Source organism: Thermobia domestica, chromosome 9 (assembly GCF_964235325.1).
Source record: "Thermobia domestica chromosome 9, izTheDome1.hap1.1, whole genome shotgun sequence".
NCBI lineage: Eukaryota > Metazoa > Arthropoda > Insecta > Zygentoma > Lepismatidae > Thermobia > Thermobia domestica.
Window position 1 is genome coordinate 178745631 of NC_137462.1, and position 11372 is coordinate 178757002.

The 11372-nt window shown below is 38.1% G+C and overlaps 1 protein-coding gene across 1 annotated transcript in view; it reads right to left on the reverse strand.

The window, feature by feature from the left end:
- Positions 1 to 8703, reverse strand: part of LOC145660468 (uncharacterized) — a 132697-nt gene extending 123994 nt beyond the window's left edge. Inside the window, exon 1 of the mRNA XM_081725532.1 lies at positions 8683 to 8703. The gene's annotated coding sequence lies outside the window, so the exon portion shown is untranslated. The remainder of the gene's footprint in view (positions 1 to 8682) is intronic.
- Between the last annotated feature and the right edge of the window lie 2669 nt (positions 8704 to 11372).

An 11372-nucleotide genomic window follows, 5' to 3' on the forward strand; every position in this document is an offset into this window, starting at 1 on the left:
AAGACTCTTGCAAGCAAGACCAAGACCAAGACCAAGACTGGGTGTGCAAGGCCAAGACCAAGACCAAGACCAAGACTGGGTGTGCAAGGCCAAGACCAAGACCAAGACCACCCGAATCTTGGTCTTGGTCTTGCATTTGCTCAATACTACTCCTGTATTCAACTATACCACCACATACAGTGTTAAAAGCTAATCAAAAAAGATAAATTAGGTCAATAAGCGATCACGTGGTAACTTCATGTAGAAAATAATACGAATGGTTTGGGAATTTTTTACTCATAGAAGGAGGTATCCAAGACTACCTTGAGAACGTTTACAATATTTTGTTTTTGATAATTTCCAAATTTAAGGGGAGCTTCTATGCACTCCTCCCAAATTTTTAGAAAGGAGCATCGATGTCCCCTTATAATATGAAAGGGAATAGACCCCTGTACTCATCATATAACCATGTAAGGTAATAAAACCTCATCAAAGAGGATAAATTAGGTCAAAATCTCCGAGATTTACATTTTCGGCTATTATTTATCCGTGAGAAGAAACGAGATGAACCGCCCAAACGTACCCATGCCAAAATAAAGAAGTGTGGTCCTATGTACCGTACTTCTAGTAATTGAACCTAGGCAAGGACCTTGGATTCTGAGCCAGGGGCTACCGAACATTTTTGCTGACTAAACCATTCCATACTACTTCGAAGGAGCAATCAAGGAGTAGTTTGCGGACAAACATCGTTCCATTAGTTTCTATACATAACGAAGACGCCTCTTTTGCCCTTGTTATAATGAGATTTTTCTAAAATCCAGTGTCAGCAGTCCATTTATATTATATACCAAATTTCATCTTTCTAAGTTTACAGGATCGTGGGATATTTAAAATCTCGCATAATTTTTGACCCCGCTCCCGCCTTAAGATACACATTTTAACCAAAGTAACATCATAAAACCTAAGCGAGACGAGGATCAAACAAGATATAAAAAATCATCAAAATCGATCCAGCGGTGAAAGAGGAGATTAGGGACAAACATCGTTACACTCATTTTTCGACTTTCAACCTATACTACGCATAAATGTCGGAAGTCTAATAGAACTACTTTATCCGTTCGTAAGACTGTATGTCGATAATTATCAGCCGTAACATGATAAGAGATATCGAGAAGTTTTTTTTCTAATCGATCAAGGAATCGATTAAGAAATAAGTTCAGCCTACTTCTTTAATCCTCTATGCAAATTGGAAGTGCTTCAAATTAACCATTTCCGGTACAAATATTTATCGGGATAAAACTAAACTAATACCGGTAATAGATAGCGACAAGCGGTTTTCTGCAATCGATATAGCGTCTCAAAAGGATACACATTCATCACAACTTGTAATAGTCCACTAAAACCGGAAGTGGCTGAAATTTACTAGTACTTCTGGTAGCAATACTGATTTTTACAGAGCAAATATGGTAGAAAGTATCGAGACGCGACTTTTTTGCAATCGATTCAGCGTCCCAATAATCGATTCCATCTTCTCTGTTAACCTTCTATGGATACCGGAAATGATTCAGATTAATATTTGCGGTTTCATTATTTATCATAGAACAACAATAGTCAGAGGCGGACTGGGACTACAAGGGCCCACCCGGGGAATGATGTTTAAGGGCCTTGATGAATACCGAGTTGGTCTGAAGCCTAGACTGCCCTTTTAGGAATGAACCCTTAGCTCGAGAACCATCGCCCCCACGAAATGTAAAGTTGTGTATGCGTATCTATAGCCAAGTATTATTTCACTTTCTCACTAGAGCTCGCACACAAAAGTTTCATCTTGTTCTTACTTTTCCTTAGTTACTTCTTATTTTTTCTGGGGGAGGGGTTCGAGTAGTCGAGACTAGGGAAGGACTTCACTAGTCTGGCACTGGCTGTAGTAACTCTTCCCTTTTGATTTCTTTGCTTTGTCGCTGACATCCCACAAATTCAAATAAATTAACGAAAGATATAATATATATATATATATATATATATATATATATATATATATATATATATATATATATATATACACAGATGGTGATCAGAAAAATGGAAACACCTGTAGTTGGCAACACGTCAGATGTATGGGTTGGCAGTGGTGTCGTGGCGCCCGCAGCGCCGGACCACTGGTGGTGGTGTGTTAGGTCGGTCTCAATACTACGTCAGGCGCAGTGGAACAGCAGTGTCCAGTGGCTGCAGCAGACGGAGGTAGTGTAAAATGGGAGACCTCTCAGATTTTCAAAGAGGGCAAATTGTTAGTGCGCGGTTATGTGGAGTGAGTGTGACGGCAGTGGCTACTGTGTTAGGTGTGTCGCGTGGGACAATGTCGAAGGTGATGACGGCTTACACAACACACGGGAAAACCACATCGGGAAGCGGAACAGTGGGCGGAAGAAAATCATGAGTGACAGGTCACGCCGGGTATTAAAGCGCATTGTCACGCAGAACAATTGTGCCACTGCGGAGCAAGTGACGGAGGAACTCAATCAGCACCTCACCAACCCTGTTTCGACAATCACAGTCCGCCGCGAATTACATGACATGAACTTACGGGGTCGTGTTGCACGGGCCAAACTGCTCATCAGGGACCATAACGCTTTCGCACGCCGCAAATGGTACCGCGACCATGCAACTTGGACCGTTGAGGACTGGAAACGTGTGATATGGTCGGATGAGTCATCCTTCACCCTATTCCCAACCACGGATCGTGTTTATGTGTGGAGAACGCCCAAAGAAGCTTATGATCTGCAGTATCTCCGCCCAACTGTGAAACATGGCGGCGGCTCGGTGATGCTGTGGGCCGCCATATCATAGTTTTCATTGGGTCCTGTGGTCACACTTAGCGGACGAATCACTGTCAACGATTATGTCGCAATTTTAGGAGACCACTTGCATCCTATAATCCGGATGGTGTTCCCGGACAATGACGCCATGTTCCAGGATGATAATGCACCCATTCACACAGCTGACGTTGTTGCAGCGTGGTTTGAGGAACATCGGGATGAAGTTCAACACCTCCCCTGGCCCGCCCAATCCCCAGATCTCAACATAATTGAACATCTGTAGTCCGTCTTGGAAACACGACTCCGGCGATTTCTACCTCCATCCTCTCTCACAAACTGGCCGATGCCCTGCACGAGGAATGGTGTAAAATTCCACTTGCTACCATTCACGACCTCTATGCCTCCATCCCACGTTGCATCAAGACTGTTCTGAAGGCGAAAGGTGGCCCGACACCATATTAATCTGGTAAGTTGCAATTTCGTTCAGGTGTTTCCATTTTTCTGATCACCATCTGTATATATATATATATATATATATATATATATATATATATATATATATATATATATATATATATATATTTATAAAGCTTACCTTTACCGCTTTAGAAGTTGGTAAAAAAAAAAGCAGTTTTCGCTGCTTTGGATCACTTCCAGCTGCGACAAATGCGTTATTCTCTGCTTCTTTATGTTTCTGATATCCGATTTTTTCTTTCTTTCGATTTTGTGTTAATCGTGTACCTTTTCTCGATTTCATCACTTTCAAATTTTAAAGAAAACCAAATTCGCCAAATGGAACAACTCTACGCTTAGAGGATCGCATATAGAATCTAATCCTTACTACAGTTTTGGTATCACAAATATGCAGCTATTTACAAATAAAATGAAATCTTTCAGTTTTACGTCCCACGGCTATGCCGGTTAGGCTAAAGGAGACGGTGATGATTAGAAATGAATGAAAGGATGAAATGAAGGAAGTGGGAGGAAACGGCGCCCGCCGCAGCTATTTGCATACCATACTTTCTAACCGTTAGCAATGGTCGCAGACCTAGCGGAATTGTACTGAAACTGAATTAGAATAAAAATCGTAAGTTAAAAAAAAAAAAAAAGTTGCAAGAAAGGAGTGGCACGTTTCCACTGGGGTTCACTATTTCTTGTGTACTTTATATATACGATAAAAAGAAATTGTCCCAATCTAATGCCCTGTTAATTCCCACAGCTTTGTGATGTCTTTGTTACTCTTGGATAAGAACATGGATAATATTCCATGAAAATTCTTCTACAGTAAGGAAACCGTGTTAAACATGGAGTTGGAAACACGAGTTGTGGCGTTGGAAACAACGGATTCCCTTAGCACAGCGGTGATGTTAGAAATCGGTCCCGCACCCCAAACCCAAGAATTCGAACCCCACATGTTTAGCTTCAGGTCTCTTCTATTCTATATCAATGCGCTGTCTCTTACTGACATGTAGCATCACATTATTATCTTGTAATGTTCGGTTGAATAACATTTAGGTAGGGTAATAAGGAAACTTACTTTTGTGAGCAAAAAGCATGGAGAGCATAGCATGAACATCCTTTGGGGCCCGATTTCTTCGACTTGGGGCCCGAGCCAAATTTACGATATCACCGGTGTGCTCAGGGGAAACGACCCTTTCTAATGCAACCACCCACATCCAAAAAAATTCCATGCTTCATTGGTGAATAGAAGGGCATCCTATACTTTCGTAGCCCGATATCTGGAGGCATGAGGCCCTGGGCTCGATTTGTGACATCACCGCTGTGTGCAGGAAACCACGACCTTTCCATTGCCACCTCCAAGTCCAAGAACTACATATTTCATTGGTGAATTGAAGGGACCCAAGCTCGAAATTTCGGGGCCCGATTTCTGACATAACCGCTGTGCTCAAGGGGCCATTATTTATCGCAACTACTCACGTCCAACAACTCCGTATCTAACACGGTTTCCTTACCGTAGAAGAATCAGCTCCATGCTTTTTATGTTATCTATTACACATCACATTATTGAATACATAAATTACGGACGAGGTTACATTTTCGAGTTAATAACTTAGATGTATTTTGAGACTTTTTTATTGTCTTATTGATTTTTTAACAAACAAGGCTAAGGGTGAGGCAGGAGCCCCTTTCTCTAGTACCCCCCTTCACTAGCACTGCGGTACCGTTAGTTACGCCACTGGTTAATATGAGCAGAACGGAGTTTTCAATTAGTTATAACTAATCGAGCAATATCTTAAATGATTTTGCAGATGACAGGGACAACCGGAAATTACCGGGTATCTGGGCGGCGGCATGTAGGTCTAATCTTAGGACCGGGAGAGGGCGGTTGGGTAACTCCGAGGAGAGTAAAGTCCTTTAGAAGTATACTTGAAAATAAAACAAAAAAACACTACATATGAGCAATAGCGTAACTAAAGGCTTGGGGGCCCTTCCGCAGACAGCGTGGAGCGGGGCCCCATCTCTACGTCTCACTTCACGATTTGGGGGCTCCCTGATGGCTTGAGTCCCCCCCCCCCCCGCAATGCGGGGTCTGCGGGGCCCTTATTTACGTCCCTGCATATGAGAATGTTGTCAGTATGATGTAAACGCAAGGTTGAATATGTTAGGTTTTAGTAGTGAGGATCTCAAACTAAAACTATGTGATGAATTGATAATTACTTTAGTAGTATGCGATTTGAATCATAACTTAGGCTTGTATCTAAGACAAGTATTCCTGTGATTATTACAGTTGCAGTGGCGAACGTATAGGTGGCGAGGCCACATACTCGAAAACTTGATTTCTATTCTCAGTAATGACCATATTGCTACTAACTAAAATTTTGAAAAAAAAAAAAAAGTAGCTCGAGTTGATAAATAATTTGTATTATTAATCATTCAAGGCCATTTTTATGCAATAGGAACTATGGATAGTCCTAATTTCTGAAATACTAATCTTTGAGTAGTCTACTAGAAAAAAAATGTGACAAAGTTGTAATGTTGATTATAAAAATATAGCTACCGAGATTTTCCGTTTCAAAAACGAAGACTATGCACAATGGACTTTGGTCACTTTACCTGAAAATCATATGGAAATTTTAATCAGGATGATGACCTGGTTTGGAACCCAAGAACTTCCTAAGGCTAAGTCAACGATATACGAAATAAATAGCGCCCGCTTGATAATACCCCTATATATCAGCGACATTTTGTTAGAGTTTGCTTTTTGTGTAGTAATTCCTAAAGCAAAGTTAAATTTGCATTGCAATTTATAATTTTTGTACAGCACTTTCTGAATACAATTTATTAATTTTGCTGCTTTACGAAGATGTGAAATAACAAAAATAAACAACTTTCGTGTAGGAGACCGCGGTGGCACAGTGGTAGAGTGTTCACCTCCGGTGCGTGGAAATTCTGTTTCGACTCCAGCTCGCGCAAAGTGAACTTTCTGGTGGTCAAACACCATAAGCGTGGCTTTCCTCTAGGGATGGGCACGAGGCGAGCTAAAACTCGACTCGAAGCGAATTCGAGTCGAGCCAAATTTAATTTTCTCGAGTCGGGTTTCGAGCTGAGTCACTATTTTGAGGTCGAGTTTCGAGTCGAGTTGAGTTTGAAAAATGGCTCGCTCGTTTTAACTCGTTTTGAGATCATTACCTGATTAGACTGGAAAGTGAAAGCTATGAGAAATGTAAGCAGTAATGTGAAATATTTTTAGTGTTGCTCATGAGGTAAGACATTGCTTGCATCTCGCCTCGTCTCGATTAACAAGACGACAATGAATTTTTATAACGAGACAGACTCAAATGTCGTGAGCACTAACATAAGTATATACTGTAGTTCTCACCACAAAGGCTGAGACCTGCATAGTCAAAGTTTTGAGCCGAAGCAGAAGCCTAACTCGTGTACGGATGTTAACAGGCTCAGCTCGGTTCAACTGAGCGAACAACTCGAGCCGACTTGGTTGAGATGAGGTACCGACTCGGCTCTGGTGAGTCATTTTCTCGAGCCGGCTCGGTTGGGATGAGCCATCACCTCGGTTTGTTTCGGCTCGTGTCAGTTTGGGTGGGTGAGCTGTTGGCTTGGCTCGATAGGGAATGAGCTGTGAGCCGAGCTGCTCGAGACGTTGAGAACCCGAAACCCAGACCAATCAATTTTGAATGTGTGGCCGGCGCCCTCTAACTTTTAACGATTTTTGGCTCGAGCCCTGATATTTGCTCCTCCGGAACCCAAACCCAGAACCTCGTGAACGATGTCCTTGTCTCCTAGACTTCACGACTACCGAGGTCAGTACCGGTAGTCAACTAGTTTTTAGTAGTCAGATACAAACCACCTATCTTTCATGTTTATACACGGTGTTGTTATAATAATAATAATAATAATAATAATAATAATAATAATAATAATAATAATAATAATAATAATAATAATAATAATAATAATAATATAGTAATAGTAGTATCGTTGATAATAATTATATTGTCTATGTAGGATACTCGAAGAAAGTATTTGAAACTACACACAGCGTTTGGCTCGATTTGGCTCGTTTTGACTCGACTCGACTCGAAACTCGAGTCAAATTCGAGTCGAGTTCGAGGAAATTTTTCTCTAGTCGAGCTCAAAGATATATGTTTCAAGTCGAGTCGAGTTTCAATGAAAACTCGCTCGAACTCCCTCGTGCCCATCTCTACTTTCCTCTGAGTTCTCCTGTTTCCTCCCACTGTTTTCGTTCCACCATTTCATTCATTTCTCATCATCACCGTCTCATTTCGCCTAGCGGACATAACTGTGGGGCGTAAAACTACAAAAATATTTAATTTCATTTCATATACAAACACGTGTGATAATGGAAAAGAAACTAAAGAAAAAGTAAAAGAAATGATTTTTATAAAACTAGAAAAGTAATGACTATAAGAAGCACTAACTTTGTCATTCTATAGAATGCCCAAGATAGTAGCTAGTTTTGAATTGTCTATACGATTTTTTTTTCGAGTGCTCAATTCGTAATATGCCCTCAGAAAACGGAAAGTTAGCATTACGGATACCACTTTAATTTTTATGACAAAAACTCAGTAACTTGTTTGTTTAGCATTATGAGATGCAATATCCCCTAAATAAAGCACTTATCTATCTATCTATCTATCTATCTATCTATCTATCTATCTATCTATCTATCTATCTATCTATCTATCTATCTATCTATCTATCTATCTATCTATCTATCTATATATATATATATATATATATATATATATATATATATATATATGTGTGTGTGTGTGTGTGTGTGTGTGTGTGTATGAATTTAATTTTTTTAACTTTTTCAAAAAGCATGAATGGCTTTCACTTCCCCATCACCCCAGCCTAAATATATATATATATATATATATATATATATATATATATATATATATATATATATATATATATATATATATATATATATATATATATATATATATATATATATATATATATATATATATATATATTACAGTGCAGTTGGAAATATGTGTACAGAAAGTACAAGAGCTTTCGAAGACGAAGGGCTCACATGAGTAAAAAGTACGTACTGGATTGAAGTCCTTATATCTTTAATCTGTTGGTATTCAAACTTTACGAGATCTGAATCCATACGCGGCCTTGTATCTAAGATAGTACCCGCACTAAGAAATAAACTCCGATCACTGACACATAAATGTTGTTAGTTGGGTACGTAAGAATACATATGCTGTTTTAATTTTAATGTGATACATTAATATTAAATAGTATTGCATTAGAAATAAGATGAACTGCAAGCATGCATTTTGCTGCTGAAGGCTAGAATGAAGCAAACAAAATAATACAGAATTATATACAACAATGAAAGTCAGTAGGAAAAGCATTTGGTACTTACCTAAATATCTTTGTCCTGTACACGTAGTAGCTGAATTGCTAAACTATTTTTGGGCTTGATTTGTAACTTAACGGCTTCCATCTGACGTAGAAACTTGTCGTGTATTAGTACATAGAAAATCCGAAAGATGTCATTTGTAGGCAAATACGAGGTAATGACAAATCTTAAAACTTCATTAAATTACTATAATTATTGGAACTAGGGAGCTATTAAGATTTTTGTTTGACAAACCATTATTATTTTCCTCTTTATTAGTTTCGAGTGACTATAGAAGAGAAGAAAGTATGATAATCGTGAAAACTGAAATCGAATCCGCGATTTAAATGGATTTACATATTTCATGGCCTTTCACATGCAGAAAAAAATGTTTTCCGATTCAAAGAGGGACCAAGAGTCGGGCAACCCGGGCGCCACAATCAGGAAGGCACCAAAACAAAGCCTCAAAAAGTTGATTTTATAAGTGTTTTCTTCTGACTTTTTGGTTTATATTCTTGTAAAGTAGCGTCAATTACATCATCTTTTCCATTTACCATGGAAGAAGAGAGTTACATAGTACTAGAGGTGCTGTATCGACAAATGAATATATGGCATGTAGAAGAAAGAGTGGAGGAGAGTTGGTATTGTTTATAGCGGGCCATGTTCTTTGTGAACTTTTCCCAGGCAATGAATGTTATTGGATTTTATATATGTTACTCTTTTAAAGTGGAAGCGGAGGGGGAACAGTACATACAGTTCTTACTTTCGATTTCTTAGAAACGATACTGCCGTGCCAAACTGTCGGCCCTTGTTAAAAGTATACTTTTTATGCAGAGTCGTTTTGACTATGATTAGCGTCATACTAAAGACCTGACTACTGCAGGAAACATATGTTAGTCGAACGCTTTAGTATGACACTAATCTCGCGTCAAAACAACTCTGTATAAAGCCCATAGTGTCTAGGAGATTTTATTGTTTTGCTATGTACAGTTCCTGCCAAATCATTTATTTCGACAGTGTTTGTCAAATCGAGTATACCACTCTGTAACAACATAGGAGGGGGTTAGAAGCGGCACTACGATCTACGAAGAAGTAAGAAAAAAATTCAGCGACTACTTTTGAATCCCTTTTTCCACTAGCACATGTTGTTTGAGTACTGATGTTATTGATATAACAAAACAATTTACAACATAGCAGTAATCATGTCACTATTAGTAGTATTCAATAAATACTGTACGATATTGTTTTTTTATGCATACCGGTACATAAATAATAATATAAAACACAATATAAATGATATCATACGTATATTTTCAAATACTAAATATACCTATACCATGTATTTAAGTATTATTTTTTTAAACTGAGTTTAAAATATTAAAATCACTATAATAAATTATAAAATTGGGCTAGGCCTAGGGGAGAGGGCGCCAAAAGTCACTTTGCTCGGATGGAAATTTTGCCTTGGTCCGCCCCCGTTCAGATATCCGTTTGTATGCTCATCTATCCGTTCGTCCAGGTGTATGTACTCCCATGCGCAAAAAAAATTGCGCGTATACTGTAACTCACGATTTTTCTCAATTATTTCATTTTCCTTATGTTTATGGGTAAAATTCAGTTATTAGTATGTGGAGATAATAGAAACCAATCCATCTAAGGAGATATTTCCAAAAAATATAATAAAATAATAAAAATATAAGCAAAAAAATATTATGTTCGGTTTTGTGTATACTGGCAATAATGTTTTCGAGGGAATTTTTGGAGTAGCACAGCACGATTGTAGAGGGAATTACAGAATTGGTAACAGAACAGGGGGAAAGTTGAATCAAGGAACAGGAAACTGGAGTAAAATATTGCATTTATTGGCTTAAATCTAGGGTGTAAATTGTCTGCCAAATATAAATTAGCTTCTGTAAGCAAGATGTTGTACGGAAATATATAAACAAAGAGAAAAACTGTTGTCTTAAGTTTGAAAGTGACATGCTCTATAGCCATGAGCATTTATTTCTTAAGAAAAATATAGGCAACAAAAGAAAGTCAGTGAGGTCAAGTGGGTAGAATGACGGACTAGTAATTCTTATACTGTTTTGACCCCAGATCGAATCTCATCCGATCCTGTTCAATTTTTTTTACGAAATATTATAGAAGTGTATAATTTTTATGTTAATAAAAACTGAAACAATACAATAAAGAAATAACTTTTTGTTTCCTCTGATGACGTATTTATTTAGAATTAGTGTACTATTAGTAATAGCCATTGCTTTCAGTTTATGCTGTTATATAGCTTCTTTTATCATCCTCTTTTCTTGAAAAAAAAAACAAATTTGTCTCCAATAAAGTATGAAAAATATATATAGACAGAAACAGACATCTTAGTATCAAACGTGATTTATCGTGATGAAATAAACAAGTTCCCCGTTATTAAAAAAGAAAACTATAGAAAATCATTGAATTTGGTCTTTAGGTTTTTAGCATGCTATATATATTCTTTATAAGACTATACTTTATAAGGCAAGATGTGTGATCATACCCACAAATTTAGCTAGTGGGTGAAAGATGTTTTCGGCACAAATATTTTACAGGTCTAGGTGCATGAAACACCAATACGCCATGGTCTTGACCTTCGTTTATTTCACATTATTGTCCGACATATCATAGCAGGTAAAAAGCAGCATAAATCGGCAAGAAAAACTGCAAGTTGTGGTCTTAGTCTG